Source organism: Dermacentor andersoni, chromosome 4 (genome assembly GCF_023375885.2).
Source record: "Dermacentor andersoni chromosome 4, qqDerAnde1_hic_scaffold, whole genome shotgun sequence".
Lineage (NCBI taxonomy): Eukaryota > Metazoa > Arthropoda > Arachnida > Ixodida > Ixodidae > Dermacentor > Dermacentor andersoni.
The window spans coordinates 173659084-173676761 of record NC_092817.1 but is presented as its reverse complement, the minus strand read 5'-3'; positions in this window follow the sequence as shown (position 1 = coordinate 173676761).

Here is a 17678-nt window from a genome sequence, read left to right as displayed (position 1 = left end):
GACACCTTGCCAAAATAAACTGGTTAAGTGTTTCTTTGAAGTGTTAAATTTGTCGCTCTCGACTACATCAAAAGACAGCCTGTGCGTTTGCTGTGTGTCGGCAGCAGGGGGACTGGTTAGCCTGTGGGGGAGTTTTGACAAATGCGATCGACGCATGCGCGAGTCGGAGGCTCTATATATAACGAATTAACACACGAAAGATCCTACTGTTTACTACCATAGCCTTGAATTTTGCTAAATGATTTATTTTTACCCTAGCCTCGAATAATGCGAGATTTATTTTTCCGCTGTTTCGTGAGCCAAATTATCGTTCTGTTCCAACAGGGCTGTGAAGATACGAACTACAACGACACGTTCCAGATCGACAGTACCTTCCAGGCACTGTTTGCGTATGACAAATCAGACCTGATGCTCTTCACCTACGACAGCGCCTCCACGCTTCGCTTCAAGGTGAAATTGGTTGAATGGCGCGCTGACAAAAGCAGTTCGTGAAGTGCGTTCTCTATTATACAGCTTCCAAATTTCCAGACAGTAGGAACGGAGGGCACAACTGTGGTGCGCGCATGTGTTTAGGAACAACTTAAGAGCACACTAAAGAATACTAAGCCGAGATATATCCACAAATTATTTTTGGCAGAAGTCTATCATCGTTTTGTGTGTGCAAATATACGAGTTGGTTAAGGTCCCCGTGCGAATCATCAATCTGAATCGCCCCCGCGAAAATGGACGTATTGATGTAACACCACGTAGCTTCCTTTACTGTCACAATAGGCCTCTTCGATTATGCAGTTCCGGACTCTCTGCAAACCGTCTGCGGCTTCCGGTGTGGCTAGCCTTGACAAAAGAGCACGTAGCACTTACGTGATCAAGAAATCGGGGCTGTTCGATGTTTCGTTCGAAAGCACCACGACCGGAAATGCACTCTCGTGAGTGCTGTTGTCTGCAGGTAGTTAGTTGTAGATAGCTCTCAACTCAGCGAATTCATCAGCGTGGCCTCCAAGAGCCTACCTCAAGAGCCCACGTCGCCAACACAACCATAAATCTTGCATAGTATCATCCTGGGTGCATAGAACGTACTCAAAGCGCAGATTACATCGCGCTGTCGATCTACGTCTCCCTTAACCACTGTACTTAAGCTAGCTCATGGCCTGCGAAATTTAGGCGGGGCTACCACATGGACATAAGCAAGATCGCAATCGTACCACGTCGCTGTTCACTCAAAAAGCACCTGCCGATATCCTCAAAACTCGCGAGACCGTTTGATAAAGGCCCTACGCCTGTGTAGGACAGAGCGCGTGTGCACCGTCCACTAATTCTGCACGTCACAAACCAAACGCTCGCACTTGGCAACAGAAGGGAACAGCAACATAAGCGAACAGCAATCAGCGAAGCTCTGATTCCATAGCACCCCAGCTGCCGGTGTGAAATAGCCACATCCAATATGATATTGTGCCGTTGGAGTGACGGTGAAACGTGAAGAACACAGTAGAGTAAAACTGTGAATCACGACACTAACTCTTTATTGGGAGAACCTGCACCAACAAAAGCATGCTACACTCAAAACGATAGCGTCGAGCACAGTGGGCGATCGTCGAAAATTGGATCTGCGGATGAATCGCGGCGGCTTTTATACATGACACGATGCAAGTTCCATGGTAATCGTTAGTGCCCGCACGCCTTCCAGAAAATGCTACACAACTCGTGTCGCGCATACAATCTCATTATAAAAGGTTCCGCGAGGACATAGGCAGCAGATAGAATCGACGATAACATTCGAGTATGTTCTAAATCATGCAGGAGCGGCTTGCCCTTAGTTATGATATTAAGTTGTTAGAAGGTAAAATGCCGCCCAGACCAGTTTCGCTCGCCTGAAAAGTGAAATCCACCTGTTTGCTACCCATATGCCCTGACGACGACATATTTCGCTAAACACATCAAGAAAAGCAAGCATTTGCGCTTGATCCCCGCGTTTCTCTCTTAAAAAACAAGAACCCTAAAGCTGCAGCTATTAGACGGCTCGCTCGTAAAAAGTTCGCATGGTGGAACCCAAAGCCCCTATCTAAGCGGTGCAACAGCTGAGTACACAAAATTTACCGTCTGGAACGCGCAAAGTAGGCAGAAGCACGCGGTTTTTTTTCACAGTATGGCGGCAAACGCCGCGCGCATCTTTTTAAGACAACCGCCGTCTGCTGGCTGTTTGCGCTTGTCGGAGCAAAAATCTGCTGACTGTGTGCCGCTTCTGGTCTGAGTAGACCTGAGAGAAGAGCATGTCACAGTCCAGCTGTGATCCAGCTCAACGTGATCCAGCCAACAGTCACAGTCAACGTGATCCAGTAGCCGAGGACAGTCCGCGACTTTCGGTTTATGAAAAACGAACACGATTCCGTCAGCACTCCAACGAGTGGGCGGAACTTGCGAAACGGTTCCGCCCACCCGCTGGAGTGCTGCCAGAATGGAGTGCTGCCGCGACAGCAGTCCCAACCTGTTTGGAACTGCCAGGGGCTGATAATTGAAGAGGCTCACTCTGTGAATCAGCGAGCGCTGGCGTCACATGGGAGGTACCATGGTCCAAGATTAATGACTCCACTTCGATTGTTCATTTTTGTCATTTTCTCTCTGTTCTCGCTACAAAAGTAGAATTTATTATTGTAGAAGCCCGCACTTTCAATCTAGCTCAATGTACAATTTAGTTCACTGCCTTTTCACTGTGTGGCATTCTGCCCCAATTCAATTTAAGACGCAAAAGGAACACAGACAGTAAGCAAGGCAGCCACAAACGCATTATCAGACATGCACAGAGGACATCTCTACACGCGTTTCTTGTATGGACTGTAAGGACTTCAAAATGTAATCCAAGGTACTTCGCAACTTATGGACTTTAAGGACTTCAGGAAGTAATCCGAGGTACTGCGCAACATTTGTTGCAATAGCAATTATATGGGCCCTGCAGGCCAATGTTCTCCATCGGCGTGAACATACGGTCGCGCGCCGCATTCTGTCGGTGCGAGGACAAGCACACAAAGGTGATCCGCGAAGGGCAGTGGCTTAGTGAGCCAGCGTCTTCCTCCGCGCATAGGAAGGGAGCGGGAACTTGCGTGCATGCTAGGAGGGGGGCAATTGAGAGAGAGCGTCTATACGTTTACTGCGACCGCTGCTACGCATGGAGCGGCTGAGTGCGCCCGCGGACGTCTTTTCTTGGAGGTAATGCGCCGTGGGTTTGAAGGCTAGCTGGCCCTGGATAGATGACGACTTCGTGGGCGCTGTGTTTTCGAGCGCGTGGTTCGCGTTGAAGCGAGAGGCATCACGAAGGGGAATTTGGTCGCCACTCTTCAACGCGTCAGCGTTTTGATAGCGAGTGTCCCCCACTGCAGAATAAGATTTGTTATGTCTACCCGTGCGCGTGTGGCGCCATATTTGTAAATTTAGTTAGTAAGCGAATGTTGACAGCAGTTTGTACAGCTAATGAAACTGCTAACCTTACTGCGTTGGACTGTCTGATAATTTGCTATCGCAATCAGTGGTTCGCCTTTCGAACAAAACTGCGACTTCTTTTGGTTAAGAGTGAATATTATGGTTTTACGGTCTAGTACTTATTAGGACCTTCTAATACTTATTAAAATCGCTCCCTCGTTGGTAAGCAAGAACCAAGGAGCCATTCATCCTTCTAGAGGCGGGTGGGATCGTCGGGTGGGTCACGCCGTGCCAGTCGACGAGGTTACGTGGAAGCTAGCTACTATTCTCGAGAACCTCCTCGCCGCGGCGACATCACCAAACATGCATCCCGAGAGGCCGCTTACGCGCCCGAGTGGTAGCGTTACAGAACAAACACGCCCATTCCCCGACATGCGGTATTCAGACAAAAGCAGAGGTAGGCAGACAAAAAGCTCCTTGATGTGGACAGCAACGCCCACGCCGCCATTGTCGTGGACTTCATCGTCCGCGAGGTCGCCGCCCTAACGATAGGCAATACAACGCATAGCCTAAGATCCGGACATAGTAGTTAATAGCCACGGTCGCAGTCCCCACAAAATAACAAAATACATATAACAATAATTGCGGATTCACATGAAGCATGTCGCAACAACGTTGGCGGTTGAATCTCGCGAACGGCGACTGCCATATTACATAATTTTAGGCTACCTGAAACAGCCACGATAGCAGGGATACTCGGTCACGGTCCTCTCGCTGGAAAAATGCAGGCCCATGTTTCGGCTCTAGCCCACACTCACCGAGCCTGTCAGCGAGATGACCGAGACGAGAAGACATAGGTAAAGAACACAAAACAATATCACACCATACTTCAGTGCAGGAATAATCCCCCATCACAAGGCTCCCGCACAGAGGCACCGAAGCGGTTTCGTGGAGGCTCTTGCAGACAAGCAGCCTTCCGCACCGCAAGCTATGTCAAGCCGTGCAGCTCACACAATAAGGGCACGAATGTCCAGATTTTAAAGCACCAGCCAACACGTTCAGGCAAATACGGTCGTCATCGAAGCGACATTCGTCCTTCAAAGTGTAGAACGTACGACCATATCGGTAGCCATATGGCGAACAGCCTAGAAGCTGCGGAGTGTGAAACACAGCAGCCACCTGGTCTATATCAAATGGACCAGTGCAGCAGTTGGAGGAGAAATTTTTCTCGAGAGCTAAGAATCCATTTTCTACTGCGATTCACAGATATCAATCCACAGTTACTGCCGCTTCATATAACGGATACATGCTATTATAGACGGGACGATTGCTTACTAATTTTATGAAATACGAGCCAAGCGCAAGATGAACCAGATCAAAAAACAGACGCAAAGAATATGACATTGGGATCACAGCGACTGGACTAGAACTTACACTGGCGTAACACCGGGATAATGACCCGCAGAAGCCATGCTGAACCATTCCTTTCACTGCGCATGCGTGCAACTTATGCTCTCCCTTTGCTAAACCCGACTGTGTGAAGTATGCAGTTATTTCTTTTTCTGCAACTGTGCGAGACGAAGCGGCAGGTCACAGACGTGCACTACAACATTGTTGCCGACAACATTCAGTACGAAGACTTCGAAGACTTGTGCGGCTACGGGTCGTACAGTCGCTTGCACATTCTGAAGACACTGGCTGCCTTTCTAGCCGCAAATTACACCTCGCCCAATCAACACCGCGCTTGCAAGTTGGTGACGTAGTTTGCGTTGCCCGATTCCTTTCTACTGTTCTTGTACGATCCCTCATTCCTCACGAAGTAGTGTCAGTTTTGTGTACGTTTTTGCCGATTACTTATATTTCATGATTTTCCCAATTATTTATGTGTTCCTTTTCTTTTGAGTGACGTTAATAAAGTTGCTCTGACGCAAAGTATTAACGCTGCTTATAAATTATTACTGACCTTTCGTGGTCGGCTTGCTTAACACAATTTACGTAGCACTAATTGAAACCACCCTCTACCACTCTAATTCTACTGCTACAATGCAGTCTGCATTGCACGAAGAATGAGAAATTTGTATTCGTTCTTCACTACAGAACGTGTTGTCCAGTATGAATTAATTTTATGAGCGATAAGTCTCCTACAACATTCAAGCTGTAAACACGATGCTAGGTAAAGGTGTGTGCAATATTAGTTTGATTGGTTAAATGAAATTTTTTAGTATAGTATAAAATTATTTTATGCCAATAAAGAAGGAGTACGTTTTTATGAGTTGGTAGTTGTGTTTCAGGCAATTTAGTTGTATTCAACCTCGTCATCGGGAATCGCAAACTGTCACGCCGATCCAATTTTTTGTGGCAATGTACTTGCTGCGTAGCGATTTTTTTCGGCGTTTGAAGGCCCCGAAATGTGAAATAAAACCACGTGACTGCGCTTGTGCGCTGTCGTATTGCAGGGATGAGACAATTTCTGTGGTGGCGGAATGATCGCACTGTCAGAGTTCTCTCTAGTAATTGTAAGGACTTACATGACCTCACGTACTGTCTCAAGCTGCCTAAGGTGATCATCGATATTTTGGGCGAAGACGACGATTACATCCGAGTAGACGAGACAGGTGTGCCTCTCCAACCGTGCTAACACCGTGTCCATCACATGATGGAATGTTGCAGATGCCGTGCCCAACATGAATCCCATAAGTGTGAACTCGATCAGGCCATGCAGCGTACGAAGGCGGTCTTTTCCATCTCGTCTAACTTTATTTGCGAAGCGCAAGACTTGAGATCCACTGACAAAAAATACAGGGCGCCGCTGAGACGAATAAATGCATCGTCTACCCGTGGGAGGGGATGTACGTCCTTCTTTGTTATTTTTTTTAAACGATGATAACCGACGCAAGATCGCAGGGTGCTACTCTTCACAAAATGCTACAGAAGCCGTCCATAGACTCGTGGACGGGTGATTGATTAATAGTGGAGAATTTCATCGGCTTGTTGCTTTATTGCCTCCCGTTCTGGCGCTGAGACTCCGGACGGGTTTTCACGGAGTGGTGGAGCGCCTCCTATGGTTATTATGCGATACTTTGCAATTGCTGCTTGCATAATTGTCGATTACCTCGAAACGCAGTGCTTGTATTGTCGGAGTAGACTTTTAAGTTATGGCTGTTTGCGCGTGCGGATACTAGGATTACTGTTGAAATTTGGCTTGGTAACTACGGCCGCCAAAGTAGATGCGGCAGAACGCGTGAGGACGAACGCGTCGCATGGCTTCCACAATTTCCTTGATGTATATGATAATCGTGCCCATGTTGAAATGTTAGCACTCCATGCTTAAGCTTGTCAGCATCACTTTCGCTTTTCTTGCGTGCAGTCGAGCAATTCCTCTTAATTTTCACGGCTGAGCAGCAGATGTTAGTCGACTTCGACGAGGTCTTCTACGTCCGCGGGTCTTTCGGTGCAAACAGAAATCGTTACGCTAGAGTGACGCCGGGCGCCGACTTTGTCTTCGAGCACATTCAATGCATAGTAACCAAGGCTCCTATTCGGCGTGAATGCACGGTCCGTTGACAGCATTATCGAGTTGGATATAAAGTAAAATACGGCAGCGAGTTAGTTTAGAAAATCCATGCCGAGTATTACGCCCCGTGAGCCTTGCTGCAGGATTACGAAGCTCGCAGGGTAAGTCTGGTTGTCAACAGTGGCTCCTATGTATTATTCCAGTCGGCGTTGTTAGGTTATCTCCACTTGTCCAGTTTTGGTGGCCGTACCATGCAGCTTTGACTTTCTTCAAGCGTGTGGTGAAGGATCCACTGATGAGGGATGAACGCTCCTGTGTCTACAAGCGCGGTGACTTCGTGGCCTCCGAGAAGCACGTGAGGTCTGTGCTTTTTTGCCTTGCATTGCAGTTAGATCGTGCCTTCAGGTTATGGCTGTGTCGCATTGTCCTCTTGTTGTTATGTGTCGGCGTCAAGCCTTGCTACGGAGTTTTCTTTGCTTCGCATCTTCGCCATGGTGGCGGCATGTCGTTGCAGCGTCGTCGAGATGGTTCTTGCATTGTCGTCGTCCTCAGCGGAGTACCTTCAAAACGAACAGCAATTGTCCCTCCATTTGTTGGTGTATTTAGTTTTCCGCATAAAGGCTAAAGAACCAGCCACGGTTTGCACCAGTGCATGGTCGGCGCTGCGGCGATGGGTAGGGCCGTGGTGACGGCGAATGGGAAGGTCGTCAAGTTTTCCATTAAGCCGCCGCTGCGAGATAGCCCGCGATTTCCAGTGTTTGTACGCCTTGCTGTGGACACGGCGAGCTGGAACCAAAAACGCGCAGTCCCATTTTGCCGTGTGGGCATCGGCGGTAGACGTGGCCGGTTTCTCAGCTTTTATCCCGCTTTTGCACTGAAGCCGCCATTTCTAGACTATACAGAGTGTGCAACTCTCACAGTGCTAATTCAACATCTTTACGAAATTTCATTTCTTCATCATTATTACTGAAGATTCGAACGTAGGCATGCAGTACCTTTAATCTAAATGTCACATTTAGCTTGATTGCAACGACTGCTAGCTTATCATTAATTCTGTGGAATTCATCAATGCTGGCCGCAATGAATTAGAAATCCTACTTCGTGTTATCTCTTACCTGGAAGACATTGTAGCAGAGAACGGGACCGTTAGTAAGCAATGTACAAGCCTCACCAGTTCTTCTAACCCTTCTAAGGGCAATAATTTTGAAGGCAATGCCAGGTAATTCCTCAAAGACCTCTGGTAACCTAGCCACACTTGAGAGTGTCCGCGTATTAAACGGTGTCAGGTTCAGGTTCCAGTGGCGGCCGTCCCGGATACAGATATTCTTAGCACTCTCGGCCACGTTACAAGTTTGAAGTTTGACCACCGCCTTGATCAGGCGCTCCCCAGTCGCTGGGGAGTAAAGGCCATGGGTTAATTAGAGACACGAAGAAGGTAGTGGCCACATACTGCACCAGGCAGGCGAATTTCTGTTCAGGTCAAGGAGTCCCTTTGTCGAAGCTAGCCTTTCCGATTTGGTTGCACTTGGACTAGTATAGCCCCATTGGTTCCCGGCAATACATTTGTGTTTGCCGGGGTGAGGCGCCACTCCAAGCCTGAAAAATTTAGGGAGTGCACAACTATTCGAAGTTAGGTCCTTCAGATTCGAAGCCTGGTATTCTACCTGTGATCCACGCCACCAAGCGCGCCTAATACTTAAATTTTATTGCGCACTGGCAATTTTGACCAAACGTGGCTCTTAACGTACACACGAATTACATATACGAATGTTCTTGCTATCGCAAGCACCGGAAGGCGACCCGGAAATCAATCCCGCAACATAGTTCTTAGCAAGTGGCACTTCGACACCATCGCATAGAATGTTATCTATCTGTAGTCGTTCCGAATTCAGTTCAGTATTTTGCAGGTTCGGTAGTTCGGCAAACTGAAGTCGGAGCCACTTCAGGTTGCCGGTCCCATAAATGAAAACTGGGGCACGCTTCAGAAGAAAACGAACCGTGCTTTTATGATCGGTTATCATGAGTATACGATATATGTTGGATGTTGCAGGAATAAACGTGTTCTTGCGAGTTGAGCACTTGCTTTGTGTACTTGCTTTCTTCGTCCCTCTGTTTTTTGTGCCGTTGTGGTCTCATGCATGAATGTCCGCATCACGTGATACCCCACCAGAGCCTTTTAAGGTTCAATCTACTACGTTCCTGTTACTTCATGAGGTTAGATCCTTTTTGTATATATATTTACCTGACGCACATATTCAGCAATTCAACAGAGTGAAAAATTACAATAACAGCATTTACGAAGAAACAAACCTTTTAAGCTGCCAAGGAACGATTTCTTTATACGAGGCTGTTTTATGCAGAAGTCATAGTAGATGTAGGCGAATGCCTTTGCCCGACAAACCTCTCTGTTTTTCAAAAATAAATCTACGATATTGACGTCCAGGTCTCAGGTAACTCAGTATTCAGCGAATGGTAATACTTAAGGACAAAAAACAGCTTCACGTTGTCCACAAATATCTTACCGTTTGCATATTATGGGGTTGTCGTGGACGCAAAAGTGAGTACCTAAGAACCATGTATTGTGGAGGGTGCACCATGTGTCGCAGCTAACGTTACCAAAGGTGGCCACGAAAAAAAAAAAAACAATATTAAGAACACGGTGCAAAATAGAATTAAAACCTACGGTGTGAGGTCGTCACAGGGCTGAAGACTGAACACCGCAAGTCTTATGACTGTATCTTGCGCCGTGTTTTCTAAATCTTTGCGTTGAAAAGCTTGGCTCATGTCAGCTGGCACACCCTTTATATGGCTTTGGAGTGGCCGCGTTGGTGGCGCCACGTGGTGAACAGGGCTCAGCCAGACAAGCTCAGATATACTATTGCAGCAACCATGTGTGACCTACGTCGCTACTGGCGCAATCGGAAACACATTGCCCATTAATTTTTTTTTCATAAGTACGCGCATGCATTGCGAAAACGTGTGTAAGGTATTGTGGTTAGATTAAGCATCAGACGATGTCGCAAGCAGTGTTGTTGCTATCGCACACTTCCCCGGTAACTCCGTAAAGCGCAAACGACAGTAAGATTCTGGACAAGCTAAAACTCTAATTATACTGTTGATGAAGCATTTGGTGCAACTTGCACAAAGTTTCCTGGTGCCAAGGTCTCGCGAAATATGATCCCATTCCATCGGCTTCCTCGACTCGAGTCTGATGCGGGAACATGACTTGGTTACAAAGCCGCCATTTTATGGAGGAAATATTGGCGTCTAATAAGCTTCGTCATAAAGGACAGTGCAATGACCGACATGAGAAAGGGCAGGTGTGGATCGTTGGCACTGGAAACGAAGCTATCCCAAAAGGAACAAGACTATGAAGAGCATGATGTCTACAAGGCAGCCTGCAAGGTAATGTACTGTGAACCTCGAAGAAACAGCTGCGGGTTGCTGCCCGTTTGCACAGATCAGCCGCTCACTCACAGAAGTTCTGCGACAAAGCGGTGTCCACTGAGTGTTTTATTTGTGCCGGGAGAGGTCCCAGTCCACATTCCGATTCTCGGTAATAAACATCTCGTCGCCGTTGCGGCGTTCCTCCTCAAACTCTCCTCCATTGGTTCAGGCTCTGCGCACGACACGCTTTTGCACCCTGAGAGTGAATGAATGACTGAGAGAAGGAATGAATGAATGAGGACAGCATTTTCTTTCTGAAGGTATTGCTCGTGCCCCAAATTGGAAAATGAAGATGAGTTAGGTAATGGAAGAAGCTGGATGGGACTAGAAAGGCGGCAGCAAGAGTTATTCATGAAAATATGCGGATCCTTCGCACTGTGGGAATCGATGGAAGCGAAGCTTTCGATGTCGTTTGCTTTCATTGAGGATAATTGTTGTTCTGCTTGTCGCTTCTGGTCGTGGTGCTCCCCATGCTCCTCGTCTTCCATTGCCTCCACTGGCTATTGTTCCGCTTCACGCTTTTGGTAGCAGTGATACCGACGCTCGTTGTCTCTCATGGTAGTCACACGTCGCTGGCTTGCCCCACGTCTTCGGGCTGCCATACATTCGTAAACTGCACCAAGTTTCGCTGCAAAGCGAGGGCGCTCCTGTTCCGCGCGACGCTTCCTTCTGGCCTGGGTGTCCTCGACGCTCAGTGCACGCTTTGGTGTAATTTTGCTGGCGTGTGTTTAGGTGCTTCTTCTGCATACATGGCCAGCAGACTGTTGTGAGATGCCAACTGCAAGCGCTCTCTTCAGGCTGTGCACGAGTACGCGTGCACTATTACAGCCCAGCATGCGACCTACACAGCCCAGCGCCTGCATTTATGTTGCATAGTAAAGCAAGCGGAACACGTGCGATACGCACAAACTGAACGCTACCGCGGCGGCGCCGGCCGCGATGCGCGGAGGCGAGCGCCATCTCGGGGTGTTGCAAGAACCCCAGAGGCACCTGCGAGCCAGACCTTAACAGCAGCAGCAGCTCCCGGAAAATCGAGAGAATATGCAAAGAAAGCTGCACTTTAAAAAGGAGAACTCCAGCCTCCGGGACTAGGGCGCCAGCGCAGTCTTCGTCGTTTAGCTTTCTGAAAGACAAACAGAATTGTCCCGCTTTGCAGGCATGTATTGAATGTGCAGGGAAGCGCATTGCAGAGCATGAATATGCCCGTTGCCGAGTACCCCAACAGCGCAAAGCTTCTAAAATGGCAAAGGAATGTGAATAGTTAGTTACGTGGCGCTTAGTTGGAAGTAAAACATACGCATCATTTGCCTCATTGCATATCATTTACGTGAAAGCTTTCAAGAATAAAGCTTCGCTTAGCATTAATTTAAACAAGCGCGTTGGACTTGTAATCTGTTTATCTCACATGTTGCTGGCCGCAATGTCTGCAGATATCAAACATTTCATTACCCTGTTCATATATAGTTGCACTGCCCATTAAAAGGACGACAGATTCTTTGGATTCGGGTTTATGTTGATTCTCAACTATGGCATGCACGCGCACGCACTTAGGATACAGGCGGAAAAAATAGGCAGGAAAAATGCAAGACTGAGAATTTTGTCCTCCATTACCCATTCTACGAATGGCTACTCTTCCGTATCCGCGCACAAAACTTTGTTTGCACAGCTAGATGTAGCCTGGTTCTTACTGCATTAATAAATTTTTGAAAGCAAATTCTGTCTAGTGGTGCCTGTTTCTCTGTCCTGATGCTGTTTTATTACGCAAAGAAAAAAGGCTCCATTCAACTCCGATTCGTAATGTTGGCTTAAATATAAGTGCCTTGATTCCACTCCCACTCGAGGCATTGGCACGATATTGTGGCCATGCGGATCTGTTTGAATTCTCTGTGTGATTTCATTCAAGCTACGAAGTGTTTACAATGTTGATTCCTGTTTTTCTTGCTGCCTATATAGTATATCTAAATTTGTTCCATTGGAAATCGTTCAATGAACCTTCTTTTTCTTTTTTTAGGTTTAACCATTCTTCAGCTGGTCTCATTTGAAATGTTTAATTTTCAACCGCATTTGCACAGTACTAAGACAGAGGAAACGTAGGGCAAAAAGCTCCTTCGTGCAGCTTGAAGGCCACCCTGCGGCCGCTGATCACGTGACAGCTTTTAGTGAAAATGACCATGAGAGTTTAGAATTATAACTTCAAACGCGATGCAATTACGCCCATTTCGGAGTACCACATAATACCAAGGCTAACATACAACAGAGGAAACAGTGCTAACGTCATACATATTTTAGAGTGTCACTCTTAGGCGCCCGTTCCGGCAGCGAATGTCGACGTTGGCGTTGTCTCTTGCAACCGAGCGAACGAGCGCAGTGAAGGATGAGAGGGAATGCGAAGCGCCGCGGGAGATGAAAGGCGGCGATAGCAAAGAGAGCGCGAAGAGAAAAGCGGAGGAGGAGGTTACGGCGAAAGCGTGAGAATAAAAGCGTAGTGCCGCGCAAGATTTGCTTTGCGGCGACTACGGCTACGAGTTGCCGCTAGAGTAGCGCGCGTCGTCTGTACGGAAACAAAGCGCTGCATGAGCGGAGGGTCTGTCTGCAACGACTGCTGTGAAGCGCGTTCATGCGCCGCCTGTCGTGATCTCCTGATTAGCGAGGCAGTTGCGCCATATTTCGATCCGTTAGCAACGTGCCGAACGAGATAGTTTGTCCGGGCCAGCCAATATATCGCGAGCTAAAAACACGTATACAGCTGCACTGAAGTTTTCTATTGTAGTTATCGCATTTACTGTAAATATGCACTCCGGCTAATAAAGCGAAAAACCAAGTAAAACATAAATCCTTGCACAATATTGACAATTCGTGTAATAGAAATAAACAAATAAAGCAAATACACAGCGGTAAGACAATGCGCATTACGATTACTCATAGATAGACACCTCTCTATCTTGAGTACACGATTTTCGGTACAGACATCAAGGGGGTGAATACTGTTAAATACTTGGGGGGTCACGTTAATGGAGCCTTTATAGTGGGATGCCCATATCGATCATACCTCTAGACGAGCATTTAAACAGCTAGATTTTTTAAGGTGCTAGCTAGTTAATACGTCCTCCCCGGTGAGACTAACAGCGCACAAGACACTAATTAGACCCATCTTAGAAAATGCAGCAATAATTTGGAACCCGCACAAAAAGCACTAGAACGACATGTTAGAAAAAGTTCAGAACAGGGCACTTAGATTTGTTTATGCAAACTGTGCAAGGGAAGAGAGAATTACTGCGCTCCGTATGCAAACCCGTGTCGCAACTGTGGCAAGCCGGCGTAAGCTAACCTGCCAAAGGTTTCTTTTTCTTCTTTCCTACAATTTAGTAAAAGCCAATAAAGACGAAAGCTTCGAACCGTCCCTCGAGTAGAAATAATCACGACAAATGTATATGCCCCTTCCTCTCACGCTGTAACATTTTTAAGTAGTCATTCTTTCCTTTAGCTATCAAAATGTGGAATGACTTGTCCATGATGTTGTCAATGCTGAATCTGTTGACTCATTTTTGCCACTTCTGGGATCTTATATCGAATTACTGCACTAAGCCGCTTGTGTTTGGTGCGCAAAGAAAAGCGATACCATTGCATCGCGCATGTACTTACACGCTCGTCTGTTCAAACAAATTTTCTTTTCTCTTGTTTTTTCTTGTGTCTCTTCATATTATCGCTGTCGCACAGTGCATAACCTTTTACTACTGCATTCTTATTTTATCTTCAACCTGTTTAAAATTCTGACAGGCCCGCTGAAGTACTCAGATGTATCATTTATTGCCTAATTGTTGTGGTCATGTATGCTTACAACGTATATTGCTTTTTTCTTTGTTCTTCGTTAACATGGAGTTAGAGAAGTGGCTCTTGTGGGAAAGGAGGAAAGGCTGGCACTATCTTCTGCAACCCAGCACGGCTCAGCGCGAGCAGGGTGGAGGAGATGATATTAAAAGAGACAGGGTAGGAGGGAGAAAGGTAGAGGATCGTCCTAGCAGCATCAGAGCAGCCCGGCCGGGAGGGCCCAGTGGGTTCGGCCGGAGGAGGTGTCTGGAGGTAGACCGTAGAGGAGGTGGCCCATTAGAAGTGAAGTAGTGGCGGATCAGGAAGCCCGAGGTGTTGGGATGGCCGTGAGGCCATCCGTCTTTGTAGAAATTTCCTATAGTCTAGCCGACAGCCCCGACGAGTCCAGGTACTCGACGACACTTAGGAAGGCCGGTAGCTGATTACGACAGGGCAAGAGGATATCTTCCTGTCGTGAACATGAGAGCCCCAGGTGGTGGAACTCTCGCAGAAGTCGGCCGCAGTGCTGCAGGTGAGCAGGGCAGGCCAGCAGGAGGTGCTCCAGAGTCTCTGGTTCACCACAACAGGCACAGGCTGGCGAGGTGGCTTTCCCAAGGTGGTGCCGGCGGGCTACCGTCCAGTAGCAGCCAATTCGCAGTCGGAGCAGCAACGAGGCATCCCTTCGTAGGAGGCCGTGCTGTGGAAGAGGCCATGGAGGCCAGCCTAGGGATACCCGTTTGTCCGGGTGGCAGGCGATGATGTGCTGGCGCAGCCTGTGTCTCGAGAAGTCTGCGGCCATTACAGCAGGGCTGAGGGGGACGCTTGAGTGGTGGGCACTTTTTACAATAGTGTCCACCTCTTCATTGCCCGGGATCCCCACGTGTGCCGGTAGCCAATGCAGGGATAGTGAGCATCCTGTGTCCTGAAGGGCCGTCAGTTTTGGGGATAGCAGCGCAACCCCACGGCTAGCCCTGTCAGGGTTCTGCAGGCAGAGCAGCGCCACCTTGGAGTCGCAGAAGATGGCTGCCGGGGTCGCTGGTAACTCCTCTGCAAGTAGGTCCACAGTAAGGTGGAGTCCTGCTAGCTCTGCTGCGGTAGAGCTTGCATGTCTTGGGAGACGGAACAGCTCGCTCTTTTGTAGGGCCGGTGCAACGCAGGCTGCTGTGGATGAGCCCGTCTCCGGTATCACGGATCCATCGACGAAATTGGGACGGTGGTCCCCAAGTCTCTCTTGGAGGAGAGAGGCTGCCGTCTGGTGTAGGGCACATACTGGGGAACGGTTCTTCGAGACACTTGGCAGTTCCGTCGAAATAGGGATTAGTGGCCGATGTGGTGGGCGATGCTGTACAGCGTTTGCAGGCGTGTCCCCTATGACTTCTTTATAGAGGCCACACAGCCATCCCATGTGTGATGCTGGCCTGGACCGTAGGCGGGTCAGGAGTACTTGACCATCTGTGGCATGGTGTAGGCGATCAATGTGTCGTAGCCCCTGTTGCAGGAAGAGTAATGAGAGGGGCCAGGCACCTGCCTCAGCCAAAGTGGCGGCCACTTGTGAGGTTCGGGGAACGCCAAAACAGAGCCGTACTGCTGACCGGTGCTGCAGTTTCAGTTTCCGCAGGCGGGGTGGGGGCAGCTCCACAAGAGGGAGGGCATACAGTAGCCGTGAATTGGCTGCAGCTTAATAGCTGCAGGGCCCACCTGGTGGCATAGCCCTGTCCACGGGCAAGGGGTTGTGCGATCGCCTTGCGGACCCGAAGCGTCAAGGCCTTGGTAGCCGGCAGCCACATCAGCTGCTGGTCAATGCGCAGCCCCAGGTAGGTGACTGCCTTGCTCCATGGGATCTGGACGCCCTCCAAGCGCAGCCGGGCCGCTGAGCGGTGGGTTGATGCTCTGGGATGCAGTTGCAAGGCCTCGGTATTCCTGGCCGAGATGGTGAGGACGATGCTGCACAAGTAGGCAGCCGCAGTGTCCAGGGCTCTCTGTAGGGCCGCACGTGCCTTGCGGTTGTGTTACGGTTGTGTTGCGGATGTGTTGGTGTCCGGTGGCGCAGAGAACTGAATGGTAGCCGCCTGGGCGCACTCCGCGATGGCATCTAGAAAGTCACAGTGATCGGCCGCCTCACTGCGGTGCTTCCTAAACAGAGACCAGTCTATGACGTGGAAAGTTCTGGTCTTTGGCTTCCTTCCGTGTACAGAGGTGATCACAATGGGGAAGTGGTCTGAACCCCAAATGTCCAGAGTTGTGTCCCAGGAGTAGGAGTACTGTTCTGTGGTGAGGGAGAGATCGATGGCTGAGTTCTCCCCTCTACGGGCATAGGTGGGCCCTCCACTGTTCAAGATCACCAGTCCGGCTCTGCTGACGGCATCGCGGAGGGTTCGGCCTCGGCTGGAGCAGCGGCGACTTCCCCAGTCTGTGTGGTGGGCATTGAAATCGCCACACAGGACTGCCTGCCTCCTAAGGCGTAGAGCCAGCTGGTCAAAGATGGAGGAGTCCCATGGCTTTCCTGGTCGTATGTATATGCTCGCCATGGTCGTGTCTTGGCTGCCGAGACGCACCGTGACAGCACAACACTCCAGGGGCCCTCATAAGACGTCGGCCATTGGAACCACAGCGTGCGCCAGGTTGCACCAAACGTAGATGGCTGTCCGTGGCTTGCCGGGCTCATGGGCGTCGTCCAGGCAGGGCGCGTCCGTTCAGCCGCATGCCGTGCAGGTGGTGGCGCCTGAGTAACCGGTGTATCCCGGGAGTCGCAGGTCCTCGGCCACCGCGTACACCTACTGCAGAGCAAGCACGTCGTAGTCGCTCTGCAGGAGATGCAGGGAAAGGTCTGCGTGTCGCCGCAGCAGAGAGTTAGTGTTCCACTGGCAAACACTCGGGCGGCGGCGACCCTTTCTTGGTGTTGGCTGATCAGCCATGGTGATTGGCTGGCTGATGGCAAGCCACTGCCTGCAAGCAGATGGGCCAGAGCGGGTGGTCAGCTGGCAGCATTGTGCTGACTGCTTCCATGATGAGCAGCAGGTTCGCAGCAGTCTGGGCAGGAGGCGCGGCAGTGTCCTGTGTCTCCTGGCGGCGGGAGGCACGAGGGGCTGGTATCGGAGGCCTGGGTGCCGGGCTAGTGCCCTTCAGCGCGCTGGCATAGTACCTCGCCGGAGGTGAAGACTGCTGCGGCCGCTGCTCCTCGCGGACTGCTGCCCTGACAGCGCGCCTCGAAAATGGCGAGGTGAAGGAAGCCATGATTGTGGCCACCTTGCGTTCTTCCTGCCATTTGGGGCAAGCAGGAGTGTCCGCCCTGTGGGAGTTCTTGCAGCGTACGGCCTGGCAGGAGACGTTCGCCGCGTAGCTTTTGCCACAGGAGATGCAGTCGGTCAGCCACTGAATGGACTCCAGGACTTGCCCGAAGCGGCCGCACTGTCGGCACTGTACTGGGCGGGGCCCGGCTGGCCTCACCCTGAAGCCGAGCTTGAAGAGGCGTACGTGCTCCGGAGGGACCAGTCCCGCG